Source organism: Halyomorpha halys, unplaced genomic scaffold (assembly GCF_000696795.3).
Source record: "Halyomorpha halys isolate HHAL.00 unplaced genomic scaffold, Hhal_1.1 Scaffold2185.1, whole genome shotgun sequence".
NCBI lineage: Eukaryota > Metazoa > Arthropoda > Insecta > Hemiptera > Pentatomidae > Halyomorpha > Halyomorpha halys.
This window is the reverse complement of record NW_027107951.1, coordinates 2,934-17,627: the sequence shown is the minus strand read 5'-3', so window position 1 is coordinate 17,627 and position 14,694 is coordinate 2,934.

Genomic DNA, 14,694 nt, shown 5'->3' with positions numbered 1-14,694 from the left:
ATTGAAGAAAAAATAGAGATCAATTTAAGATGAGGGACGATTTATCAAATTGAATTTATGGATTATTATGGCAACTGTGGATAATTGAAACTGTTTATTAATGAATGAACATACTGACAGAATAAAAATTTTGAATCGTAGGAAGATGGTCCAGGTGTTGTTCAAGAAGAGTCCAAAAATAGCAGAAAAAGTATTCATTACTTATCAACTTTTCATCAGGGCTAAATAAGAACAACAAACCAAAAAAAGTTACAAGATTGTTATAATATACACAACAAGTTGTATAAAAGATGATTTATAAAAAAAGGAACATGGTAAACTCGAAGAATACAAATATAAATGAATGGAATATTAAATATTAACATATATATAGGGAGATGGTCAGGGTTGCGGTCAAAGGAGAAATAAAAATAGTTTACAATACAAAATAGTTTATTTCTCCTTTGACCGCAACCCTGACCATCTCCCTATATATCAATTTTTACGGTCAACTATACATACATATATATTAATTATTAACGAGTACAGTAATGTATGATTGAATGACAAATGTATTTGCATTAGTTTACTTGTTAGTATTCTATATATTTATATTAATAATTTTGCATTTTTTTTTTTTTTTATATATACCAATGTATACAAATTGTCAATAATATAACTTTTTATGTTTATTCTTATAGTCTTGTAGTATTAAAATGTTTATATCTTGCTCTCATTTTGCCTTGATGAAGCCCTATGAAATGGGGCTAAATGTTAATTTTTTATTTATTTTTGTTGCTTTCTTGACTGCCACCCTGACCATCTTTCTACAATTAATTACATTTGGTTATGTGATGCCTTCCAATTAAAATTATAAAGATAAAGAGAGTGTACAAAAAAAATCTCTAGCATTTTACCTTGGAAAAACAGCAATCAATGATGAACATTGGGAATGTAATTAACTATAGTTATAAATAGAAAAGTTAGCTTCCAAAAACAGTCTATAGGTTGCGGTAAAAAAAAAAAAATAGTACCCCATTACGCCAACAGATCGGGTTTTTAAAATATTTGTTGGTTTCAGAAATAAGCAGGCTGGTTTGCCCCAAATGAATGACACTTTCTCAGAAGTTTAGAAAAAAAATTGAAATCCAAATAGCGAATATGCAGAGCATTGTAGCACTTACTTTACACCGTTTTGTCTTATTCTCCACCTTATTTAACCGCTCTAACGATAATTGCCCCAAACTTTCTAATTTTTTGGAAGAAGATAGTTTACCTATGAAGTAGATTGGAGGAAAATAGTCCGGGTGATGGTCAATAAAGGTTTCAAAATAGTAACGAAAAACTATTTATTGTTAACCAAATATTTTTATTGATTAACAATAAATAGTTTTTTGTTACTATTTTGAAACCTTTATTGACCACCACCCGGACTATCTTCCTCCAATTTTAATTCCTTTTTTTCTAAAAAATTATTAGATCACAAAATATAGTATCAGAAGTAAAATACATAATAGACCTACTAAAATGTAATATTTATAATATATTATAGATATAAGTTTTTTTTTTTACACAAACTTTTTAGAACAGTTGCAATGAGAAAATGATAAATATATTAAAAAACAAAAATATAAATTAAATCATTATCACCAAAAAGAGATGCAATACTTGTTAAGGAAGTACAATTACCAGACCAATGCTTGTGCAAGGAGGTAATTATGTCAGAATCACGCTCGACCGCGAAATTTTTACCGAAGTAAGGGTAACCAATTCATGAGGCTGGGTGGACCCGGAGGGCTTCAGAACCCACAGGGCTGATTTACGGCTTCAGTGAAACAGAAAATGATTATCTGCCACAACCGAAATCGAACCGGGGTCCGTGGAGTTGGTAGCCCAGTGCCTTGCCATTTATCACGTCAAAGAGGGTAGCACAATAGCTTCGACGTGATAAATGCATAATACTAATAATTAACTTAAAATTTTTTTTTAGAATGAAATTAAATGTATTTCCTATTTCCTCAAAAATAAATTAAAATATATGCGCGGTTATTTTACTAATGACTTAAGAAGTATGTTTGTTTGCTTGCTCTGACTCAGCAGTACAAAACTTGGTACAGAGATGACCTTTATAATGTTAATGGTTTGTTACTGCCTCTGGCGCTGAATCGACTCATGGCCCTTCAGTATAGGAGGGGTATTCATGATGTGTTAAATGTAAAATGTTTTGCCATGTTAAATGTTATAACTATAAGATTGTGAGCAGCCCAATTTGAAGTCATGTTAAACGTTAAATGCACAAGAGTCCCTAGCGGATTTTCTCAGCAACTTGTTGTATAAGCCTTCATGTTTATAACCTTCCTTCCAGACCCTCATGTTATTGTTTACTTCAATTTTGATTTAAGTAATTAATTACAACATCCCTAGAGTGAGTGAAAAGTGGAATTTGTGTGAAAGTATAGCTTATGAAATGAAATGAAAAAATAACTTTATTCTGGGACATATGTCCCCTAAGAATAATTACATGGTTCATATAGTGAGATTTTTATCTGGCGAGCGTTTACAAATTTTCAGATAGTAGAATGAAATTACATTGTTTTTTTTTCTCAAATGTATCATTAAAATTATCCATTCTGGCTTAATAACAGGGATATGAATACCACAAACACACGAAAGAACTGAGCTGTCACCACAAAAATGGCGGCGATTTCAACTGGTCTATTGTGTGACGTCATTCTCCATTTAACAGGCCAAGTAACAGACTCTCAGCCATGTTAAATGTTATTTCGTTTTACCACGGTAAAAGAAGGCAATTGTTTTCGATTTAACATGAGTTTTTCCATTTAACATGTTAAACCAAAGATCATGAATACCCCTAGGGCAAGGTACATTGTAGTTACAACCTAGATTTTACATACATGACTGCTTTTTGTAGACTGTGGACTAGCAGCTCCCAAAATTTATTCGCCACGGCAGACTTTTTGAGTTTTTTTTTTTTCCGATCACTCTAAAACTGAAAGAAAAAGTGACTTAATAAGTGCATTACTGTGAAAAAGAAAAGTAATTCGTGTTGGGTCTTACATTTTACTACCTTTGGGATTTTAAAGTTACCTGTTATGTTTATTTGTTATTTATGAGTTATCCATTCTAAAGAAGGTGCTATTTTAAATCCGGAGGTGAGGAGCCTCCTCATGTGAACCTTTTTGGGTTAAAACATTTCGTAGCACCCTTGTCCAGTTAAAAAAAATTAAGATGTCGGGACAATTGTCTGTAGAGCGCTTAAATTTTGTGTAAAATAAGTACCTTACTGCTCTGTATATTCGTTGTTTTTATTTCATTATTTTTGTCTTTTCTTTTTTGTAAAATTTTGAGAAAGTGGCATTCGCTTGCGGCACTCCAGGCATCCACTTTGGGAACCACCGTCTCTAACGTAATAAGAAACTCTATCTGGTGGCGTACTGACGTGCTATTTTTTTAACAATAGACTGTTTTTGGGGCTGACTTTTTTATTTTTATCTAATTTCAATTACTTTCCCAATGCTTTTCATTAATTGTCATTTTTCTCTAGAAATTTTCAAAATCATAATGAAGTTTCAGATCATAACGATGCAGTGCCAGAGGTGTCCTTTTTTTAAAAAAAAATATATATGTATACTCTTATAATATTGGTTAAAATAATTTCGCGATACCTTTTTAGAACTAAAAATTTATAAAAATGCCATCACTGTTATGCTTAAAACTGTTTAGTATGTAGGAAAATAAGAAAAAATGATGCAAAGTACATGGTGGAATGCTCTGTATAGTTGCTATTTTAATTTTAATTTTTTGATAAATTTGTATTCGCTTGCGGCACCTCTGGCATACACTTGAGACACCTCAGGAACTTTGGACCACTTTGGGAACCATTGCTGTAGAATATCTGCCTAATAATACCGTTAGTTCACGTGCAGTAATTTTTAATAACCTGATATATTTCTGCCATCAACCTGGAATTTTTATTGCTGGAAAAATTATACCAGTTTAAAAAAAGAGGGATTTTTCATGGTTAATTCTTGGCCATTTATACCTGCGCCCTTGGCGAGGGCACTTTTTGCCACACCCCAGATATTGTCTTGTGTCCACTAACACAACGTTTTTGTTGCTAAGGCTATTGCACAAATTTTTTGCTACATCTTCACTAATATTGGGATAATACAGATTTTATTTTTCTAATTTACAGTTTATCTTGCATATTTGACGATTTAATTTTCCTTCAAACGAGTATCCGAAATATACCGCTAGAAGAATAGATTTCGAATTATTCGAAAAATTAATAAATCAAACATGAAAGGGTTTTCATGGTAAACAGCTAAACACTCTTAAACCACGAATACCAGCTTTAATACACCATTCATTTGTTAATATAGGTCTGATTCTTAGTTTTTCAATGTAACTTTATTACCTATGTATTAAATAATGATATGCATCACTTATCATAAAATTTATATTTTTTGTATTATACATAAGTAATTCATAAGTTTTCTACATAACCATATTTCTTGTTTATTCTCGGTGATTTATAACATATGAAACTTTAAGGGGATGTAAGTAGGAAACTTTAAGCCAGTGTTATCAGGCATCAAACAAGCGAGTGGATCGTTTGTTCCTTCCTTTGGTCACCAAGCACTTGCACAAGTCTTTGATTTGTGACGAGTGGCAAACGTGTAGATCCAGCATAGAACAACACTAACTGAACGTAGACGTATGAGTGCAGCACAAGCACTTTTTGATTTGTGCCCAACAATCGACACTCAACGTGTCGGCCACAAATTCAGGCCAACTTGTCACAGTCAATCCAAATAACTCGTTCTCAAGCGTAGGTATGCACGAATTTGCTGTAGTTTGGCAAACGTGTAGATACACCATTAGATTTTCTTCTAAGTTTGCACTGGTGTTGTATAGTCATCCTAGCCACTCTTAGCTTTTGCTGAAAAGACGTATCTATTTATTTCTATCAAGTGATAATGTAGGGGTTCTGCCTCCAAAAGGTCTAGCGAAAAACATATATTTTTCTGCTATTGCGCAGGCGGTATGATGTATACATCATCCGGTTTTGTTCATAGGAATCAGGGGCCAAAACATTACAATTTTATTTTCTATTTACATATTTTACATTATAAGGATTAATCGATCTTATATTAAGAATTAAAAACTAACAAATCCGTTATCAGAGATTATTTGATATTAAGTTAAAGGCCTTTTAAATGGTCTATTTAAAACTTGTCACTGTCCATATTTGACAAGGGCAACAGGTACATCAATCAAGGAACCCCCTGTTTTCTCTGGTTCTGTTCTGTTAGGTAGGCTCCACTCTCTTCTACCTGCTCCTTTCAAAACCTAACAAATAACTTCCCCTGTTGGGATATAATATTTTATGGTAAGTACTGATAATAATGAAATTAAAATATATGTAACAGCTACATGTCAGTGGTTATTTCTTTAATTTGAATAACTTTTTTATCAATCCTTCATTAATATACGATCAATCCCAATATTTAAATGTTACTATCTTTAAATTTAGTCCCAGGTTGAGTTCAATTCAAACCTTTTACAACCAAGATTTGTAAACTGAAATTAATTCCGATTTATTCACGATTTTTCAATGTTCCTATTAACAATTTCAGATCTCCTGAAATTGATCTCCTCACCTATAGAAATTATTTCTTCAAACAAACAATTCAATTGTATTTAACTCTTAACTATAACGTTTTTAAATGTCAACTCTTTATTTCTTATTATTTTATGAACGCCTTTTTCAATAGTTACTGTTCACGCCAAGTTACATTAATTTATAAATATTTTGTAAAATATTTCATTTAATGACATTTTATTTTTATGTGTAATATTTTCATTAGACATTTGTTTTTATTTTAAAGGAAAGAGATGTATTTATAGTTTTATTGTAATATTTAAACGCAGGAATAACAGTTATTGGGGATTATTGACTAGCAACGGGTCAACATTCTGCCGATTAAATACAGCTGGCCCAGTCGCCATTGTGCAGTTCATCAACTCTTGTTACCAGACCTTCTGCATAAATAGTGTGGTTTCTGAACATTTCAGTTGATTGTGATTAATAGTAAAGTTCACCGGGTGTAATATTACGTTCATGAATAGCATTGTGGTGATTAGTTTGATTAAATTTTGAATGCTGAATGCATTAGAGGGCCTGCATAAATGTTGACCCACAAACTTTAGAACTATTTGGACTTGGAAACATCTCTGACCAGTGTTGGGTAGAAATTATCTATAGTTGAAACTAATAGCTAATATGGCCATGGATACGATATTTAGTTATCAATGGTTCATTCATGAATGAATTCTCTGCCTTTCGGAGCGGATAATATTCTCTTCATAGTACAAGATCCCAAGAGGAGGAAAAACGCAGTTATATCACCCCAATTTTTGATTACTTTAATGAAAAGTATGTATAATTAATAGTCGAAATTGATGAGTCTGCCAAGTATAGGTAGGGGGAATAAAAAATGGCGGCTGTTTCAAAGAGATGAAAATAAAATTTCATTCGGAGCTCTATATCTTAAAAATTAAGAACAACAAAACAAAACTTAAGAGAACGTTGAAGAATAGTAAATTTGCTAAAATATGAGCCCTAATAGAGTTATTTATGTTAAATAGTTTTCGAGATATAGCTTTTTAAAAAGCAACATTTCATAAAAATATATGGGACGTACTGAAAGATCAGTACTTAGTGAATTTATTTTGAAAAATTTATATCTCAAAAACTATTTGACGTACAGATGTCTATTAACACTCAAATTAAAGCTAGTTCAATGAGCTATAAAGTAGTTTATGATGTTTATCTTCGTAGGAGTAATAGTTTACATGAAAATTGCTAAAATAAAAAAAAATAAAATCAATTTATTTTAGCAAATATCATTAAAACTACTATTTCTACAAAGGTAAAGTTCATAAACTTCTTTATAGTCTATTAAACTAGCTTTAATTTGAGAGCTAATAGACATCTGTACGTCACATAGTTCCTGAGATATAGAATTCTCAAAATAAATTAACTACTAATCTTTCTGTAGATTTTTAAGAAATTTTGCTTTTTAAAAAGCTATATCTCGAGAACTATTGGACCTAAATAGCTCTTTTAGGGCTAATATTTCAGAGAAATTACTCTTCTTTAAATAATGTTCTCTTAGATTTTCTAGTGTTGTTGGTAGTTTTTAAGATATAGAGCTCTGAATGAAAAATTAGTGTTTTTATAAGGTTTTGAAACAGCCGCCGTTTTTTATCCCCCCTACCTATACTTGGCAGACTCATCAATTTTGACTAGTAATTATACATAGTTTTCATTAAAGTAATCAAAAATTGGGGTGAGATAACTGCCTTTTTTTCTTCCCGGCTCTTGTACTAACCGGACCTATCTCGTCACTGACCTATCGTTGTCGTCAAGCAGTATTTTATTTATTTTATTTTACTTTATTCATTTGATTTTATCTTAAGACACCTTTATTTTAATTTCTGTTGTTGGTTTTTTTTCAAATTTTAATTTTACGTTTATGTTTCCAATTCTTGGCCTAGGCAAATAAATGTTTGTTTTTTTGTTCATTAAAGTTTGCCTTCAAAAAGACCGTCAGTTTGAGGTGGCCTCAACAGTTCAGTTACATTAGCTTGCTTAAATGTTATCTGCATTAAGAGTTAGATAAAAGATAAAAATCGAGCCACACTTATTTTATAAAATAAATATTACCTTTTATAATATGGATCTTAACAACAATTATAGTCATAGTATTCAGGACATTTTAGAAGAATTCTCTCTCTCCCTCTCTCTTTATTGAATGAATCTTACTCAATCAACCAATCCCACTTCAGGGAGTTAAGGAGTAACTTAATCTACTCCTATCAGGGTCATCATTTCTAAATCATTTCAATCAAGTTCAATAATAAACTAAACTAGCTGGATTCAAAACGATTTTCATTCTTTTTCTTCGACATTTGTATTTTTTTATTTTCTCATTCTTTTATCGATCATGTTTTTTCGGTGTTTCTTATTTTGGTGGCTGTTTTCCTTCCATCATGAAAAAATTCAAAATCAAAATCCGAAGAAATAATTTTAAATCCAACAAAGGAATGCTGACTGGGATTATCAAAACCTTCCTGAGAATCGCGATATCAATAATAACTCAAACCTAAAAGATGAAGTCACTTATACATTATTTGAATAATAATAAACATTCTGATTCATCACACACACAAAAAAAAATAAAAAATGCAAAGAATGGGCTAAAACCATAAACACCAGAAATATACCACTACATACATATTAAATATTCAAGTGAAAATAAAATTATAAAATTAAAAACCAATCTATCTGAATAGTTTTAACAATCATAATACCACTCAAAATTGTTTATAAAAATAAACTAAATTAATACTCATTGGTAAACTGAATAATAAATCCCCTCAAGGGATGCCTTTAAATAATGCTATGTTTCATACCTGTTGTGTTTGGGATGCCAAGATAATTATCCAAAATTATTTATATTAATTCAAATTAGCTGAATCCTAAGAGCTATTATTATTGTATTACTTTTACAAAAGTATTAAGGGTGTTTAGCAATTACCAATTAGATATTTTCATAAAATATTATTAGCATTGAATGTAAAATTTATTTGGAATAGGTATTTGGGTAAGTTAAGCCTCAACGCTATCCAAATGAACATAGTATTTATTTACAATCTAACATACCCATGAATAATATAATAAAATAACAATGATTCAGTTAGGCCGTCTTTCGATAAAATGTCTTTACATTATGTATAAATACCCAGCTGGGTGGGTGGAAAGCTGCCGGTGGTGACGTGGTTGCCTGTCATCGCTCCTTCGTTATGGCCTGCTCGAACTCCTTCTCCTTCAGCACTCGGGCTCCAAGTTGTGATTTCTGTCCTCTCGTCTTCCTATTTCTATCTAATGTAGTCATGTCTCCCTAAATGTGCGCTAGAAGTGTCTTTCACTCTCCAGCTCGAAGTGTCAAACCGTCTTCCACCCTCTAGTACATCCATGGCTATCTCCATTTTGTCGTTGTGGGCATCACCATTTTCTTTCTTTGTTTCTAATTGGCTTTTGTGGCTCCACCCACAAAGGATAGGTCATAAAGAGAACCTGTATAAAGGGTTAGTAGTAAACCATAATTGACTTATCCTGCGAGCTTGTCTGCCAATCCCTTCCTTGGCTGATACCTGGTCTGATTCTATTAGGCCTACCGACCCCGAACTATCCATTACGATTGAATCACTATAGAGGACTTCCTATACGTTGACAGGTGTCAATAGTTTTTATGACAAACCACTCTTTCCCAGAGTATAAGACCACTCAGAAGTTCAGGTTAAAACCAATTTGATAATATTGATACGTTAAATACATAGCAAATGGTTCTTACAATTTTGTTGAATCTCAGTAAATCAATGTACCATAAAGTATTGTTTAACAACAGCTAGGTCCTATTCTCATTGAAATAGTCTAACAGGGCTTAAATGACGAATTTGATATAATCTTCCTCTAAAGTACTTTTAATTATGCTTACCTGAAATAATTGAGGCAATTCTGTACTTAACTCCACTAAAACATCTGGATAAAAAAATAAGCCATAATAAGTGCCCTATAGAACGTGAATGGAAACCATAAACCAGGAAATTATCAAGGACACTTAAAGATCCTAAATAAGATTAAGAGTAAAAAATGGATGAGTTTACTAAGTGAACATTTACCCAAATGACTTGATTTTGAAAAAAACTTCAAAGTTAGTATTCCAGACAAAGAGGTGTGGAAGAAAGGAGGCCCTAAATTTGAGAAGGGCGCATTGTTCTGGTGAACAGATGGATCAGTGAAGGAAGGAAAAGCAGGGGCTGGGGTCCACCACTGAAATTCTTCCAATCTGAAATACGCGCAATAGAAATAGCGGGATTACAAAACATTAAAAACATTTATATTATATCAGACAGCCAGGCTGCTTTAAAGGCAATAATGTCCTACACTATAAAGTCAGGGCTAATCTGGAATTGCTTAGAGAGACTAAAGGAATTAGTCAGAGGCAATAAACTGACCTTGATGTGGACCACAGGACATGAGGGGATTGAAGGAAACTTGCCATCTCAAGGAAGGGATAAGAAATGATGCTAATTGCTAGAAACGCTGAAGTGCATTCAGGAAGGTTGTTGATTCCTGGGAACATATAGAAGGAAATATACTGGACATTGAAACCAGGCATGAAGCAATCCAAGCTCTTTATTGAAATACCAGAAGAAAATACAAAATTTTACCTTAACCTTACCAGAAAATGAACTGAGATCGATAACAGGACTCCTCACGGATGATGAGGATGGAGGAGAATTCCACCTGTCGTCTATGTATGGAAGACGAAGAAAAGCCACATTCTGTGTGAATGTGAAGCCCTTGCCTTCCGATGATTACAGTATCTGGGACAGGACAGAATGGAACCTGAAGAAATTTCTAGAATAAACCCAAAAGAATTATTGAGCTTCCTAAGAAGCATAGGATTCATATGGGATATCTAGTGGAAAGAGGGGTAACTCACAAAAGATCCAACCGTGTCGAGGAAGGGATTCCCGACCCTCTGTGTAATAATAATAAAATTGTCCATGAGGATGGCCGAATTGACCGAAATGTTGGACTTATAAAGAAATATAAATTGTTTTGAGACTGAATTGGGATAATATATTTTTTTTTAAACAATAATAACCAGCCTCAATAATGTTTAATGCTTATAAGGAAATGTATTTAATATTAAAAGAGCTATTAATTAAAAGATCAACATTAGAAGAGTAAGATAAATTAGGGAAAATGCATTTCTGGTTGTCAATTTACTTTTACTACACCAGTTTTTTTTTTTCATGAGTCTTTAATATCTGAAGGGACGCCACTAAAAATGGTATAAGCTATAAATAACATAAACTATGTACCTCCATTTGGCTTTGATTTTTAAGAGAGGTTAAGATTAAAGTTTTTAAGGGAAGAATTTGAAATAGAGTCAGAGGTTTAACGAGGAAAAAGTTGTGAGCACCTTCCTCTGTGTAGGAACCAAGTTGATATTCGCTATTTTGACCTCGAGAAACTCTTTACTACGATTTTTTTATATTAAGTGAATTTGTGCGGGTTTTTTTCTTTAGTTTAAATACAGTTATAAATTACAAGAAATAAAAGAGAGAGATAGATAATATTATAAATGAGTACACTAGTAACTTTATGAATGAATTATCCTTTTCCTTTCTACTGAATAATTATCTTTAGATTTGCTCTGATTTACACAAGGCTAACTTGCAAGGTACCCGAGAAGTAAGTAAGTGAATAGGTTAGCGGCTGTCGTTAACCTATAGGAGGGAGCTGACGGGTGAAGAATAACTTAAAATAGCCTATACTTGATTTAGCATTAGGTTTGGCGCCCTACGCCCCACCAGCCCCGAACTATATTTATAGTGGAGTGTGGTCCATGGAGCCGGACGGCCAAGTGCTCCTCGGGGCCGGTGGCGGCGCGTCGTGGAAACTCAAAGACGCTTTGAAGCACCTCGCGCTTTGCCTCACCCTTAGCCTATACACCGGCATCGGAGGAATAGTGAGTACATAATTCAGCTTTTACATGAGTCCAAACTTTATCATTTAACTCCATCAGCTACTGTAGGTACGGGAATCAGGGTTTACACATCGCTGATTTGCTTGAATAGTGGCCTATCTCACAAAAAAAGTGTGTTGGCACCTATAAGACAAAACTTGCCCTTTATTGACTGATTTTTTTTTTTAAGTTTCGAAAATTCGTGCTCATTTTTTTAAATACTATTGTAAACTATTATATATAAGTTTTTCTAGTTGGAATTAATTTTGATATAATAAATAATAATCAAAATTATTTGGACCACATTAAAGGAATAATTTTTTATTATGAAACTATATAATAATAAATGTTTTTTGAAAGTTTCACATGGTATATATTTTTTTAAATATATATTAGTAAAATGTCTTAAATATATAAATTTATATTATACACAAATTCTTTTTTAAAAAACATGTTACAATTAAAATTATACAAGCTACAAAAGGGTTTTGTCATTTGACATATGGGCAGAATTAATTATTGTACTTTTTAAAACTAAATTGGAAGCAAGTTTTAAATTACTTTGAATTTTAATCTTTAACAAAACATGGTAACTCTGTGTTTTGCTAGTGATTAAATATTAGGTAATTTAGGATTTGCTTTCAATTTAATTTTAGATAGTAATAAATTTTGCCTATTTAGAAATTAAAAAAAAAACCTTTTAGCTGATATAATTTTAATAGTAATATAGTCTTTAAATAGAAATTTGTGCGATAATAAAAAATCTCGAATAAATGATCTATTAAGCATAGCTGAGAATAAGAGAAGAAAATAAAAAATATTTATTACTGAAACGAATACTTCCATGAATTTTTTAAATCGAAATATGTTTTAATAATAGTAGGATATAAATATTACTGGTCATAATGAATTAGGACCGAAACTTTACAAATAAATATGTTAAAATATACGACGTAAAACTGTCATAAAAATGTTCCTTATTACATGGTCTCATAATAATACATTGTGGATGTAATGTGGCCCAAATAATTACTCAATAATTTTGAATGACATTTATTATTTTTTAAACACTTAATTTGGGTGCAAATAGGTCTTTAATCAAAATTAAGTTTTTGGTTACATGGAAAGTAACTTGGGTCTTGAATATTTATTTTTAAACATTTGGAATTTTTTTAAAATATTCAATGCATAATATAAAATAGAGAAATAGTTATTCAATATTTATTGCATTAACTCATATTTACAGATTAGATTACATTAATCACTACTTCTGATGGTATTTAAAAAAAAATTCTCATTGACAGAAATTTGTTTCATTCCGAACCCATGAATGCGATCTAGAATCGACTTTCCAAGAAGCACACGTTGGATATCTTCCTTGTGATGTGACAAATGTTGGCTAGTGACCAGTCGGTCCAGAGTTTAGGAAACGTGTCTGTTGGCGCAGATACAAAAATTAGAAATATTATTTATTCAATAAACCAATTAATGATAAAGTAGAAATATAATTAACACTATTGGCAAAATACAGAATGTCATGTACACATAACACCTAATTGGATTAGAAAGTCCCAATCATGAATGAAATAGTAAGTCATTTTATAATTGTGGTCCCACAAAGTCATAATAATATCAAATTTTATATTATATTTAACTTATAATAATAACTAAAAATTAAGTATTTTACATAAGCACACGCACACACACCTTTCAATCTTCTACATAGCAATCTTGGCCATACATGACCTCATAACCTTGTACTTGGCAAGTTTCCGAAACGGTATAAGCTTATGCTTCCATCTAAAGATCGAAGAACGAACTTCATAGAAGTTACAAGTCCTTTTACGTTCCTAAGCTTTTAAATTAATAAAGTATCATGAGAAAACTTATGGGACTTTCAAATCCCTGATTATATTAAGGGTTAGGATTAATTTTTATTATATCATAAAAATCATATAAAAATTCTAACTAAAAAAACAAAACAATCTTTATAAAGCTAGAGATTAATATTTAGCTAGAGTTAAGATTTAATAGGATACATTAAAATGTCTGAAACCCGTTAGTGAACATACAACATAAAAGGACATTAAAATAAATTCCTAAAATGTGCATGTTTAAAAATAAGATATTAATGTTGATAAAATTCAATGTAAAATCATCTCTTAGTAGAAGAGATGAGTAGTGACATTATATGAAGAGGAAGTGTTAAGTGACATTTTTGGAAAAAATGATAATTTTGCCTTAAAGGATATACTAAATATAGTTTTTTCTACTATTTTGATACCTTTATTAACCGCCATCCGGACTATCTTCCTACACTCTACTTCATCATACACTCAACTATCTTCTTCCAATTTAAATAATTTCGAAATAAGAAATCTCTAAATTAATACAAGTAATCATTACAAAATATAGCCAAAGATTATTTTGAAACATGTAATATTAAAATATTCATTTGTTTATTTATTTTATAATTATTATTTATTTATAGTAACCCATGTAATTACCAATATTTACTAGTCACTGTTGATTTAAGCAAAAAAATATATATAAATATACAGATTCACCATTTACTTGTTACTTATTATTTTTCTCCCTTTATTTACATTTAATGTATACACTTAAAAATGAGAAAAATATAATAGTATACATAATACCAGTATGATTGTTGAATCCCCTTTTGGGAGATTATTAGGGATAGATATTTTGCCATAATTTCTTTGAATTTTATAATTTTCTGAAAATTCTATCCACTACAAGATGATATATCTTAATATAATCCAGCAGTGTGCATTGGGTTTTCTAGTATTGCAATAAGTAACTAAACAAAATCAATAAAAACGTTTTGCTGAAGATATTCGAAAGAATGGAAGGTGTCTCAGTAAGGCACTGTGCTCTAAACTGTTGTTCGAATACGGCTGTGGCAGATATTTATTTTCTGTTCACTGTAGCCGTGAGTCAAACGTATGGATTCGGAATCGCTCCGGGATTCCACCTAGCATCATGAAGTGGGTACCCTTAATTGGGTAACAATCTGACGATCGAGTATGATTTAGACCAAATCACCTCCTTGCACAACCGATGC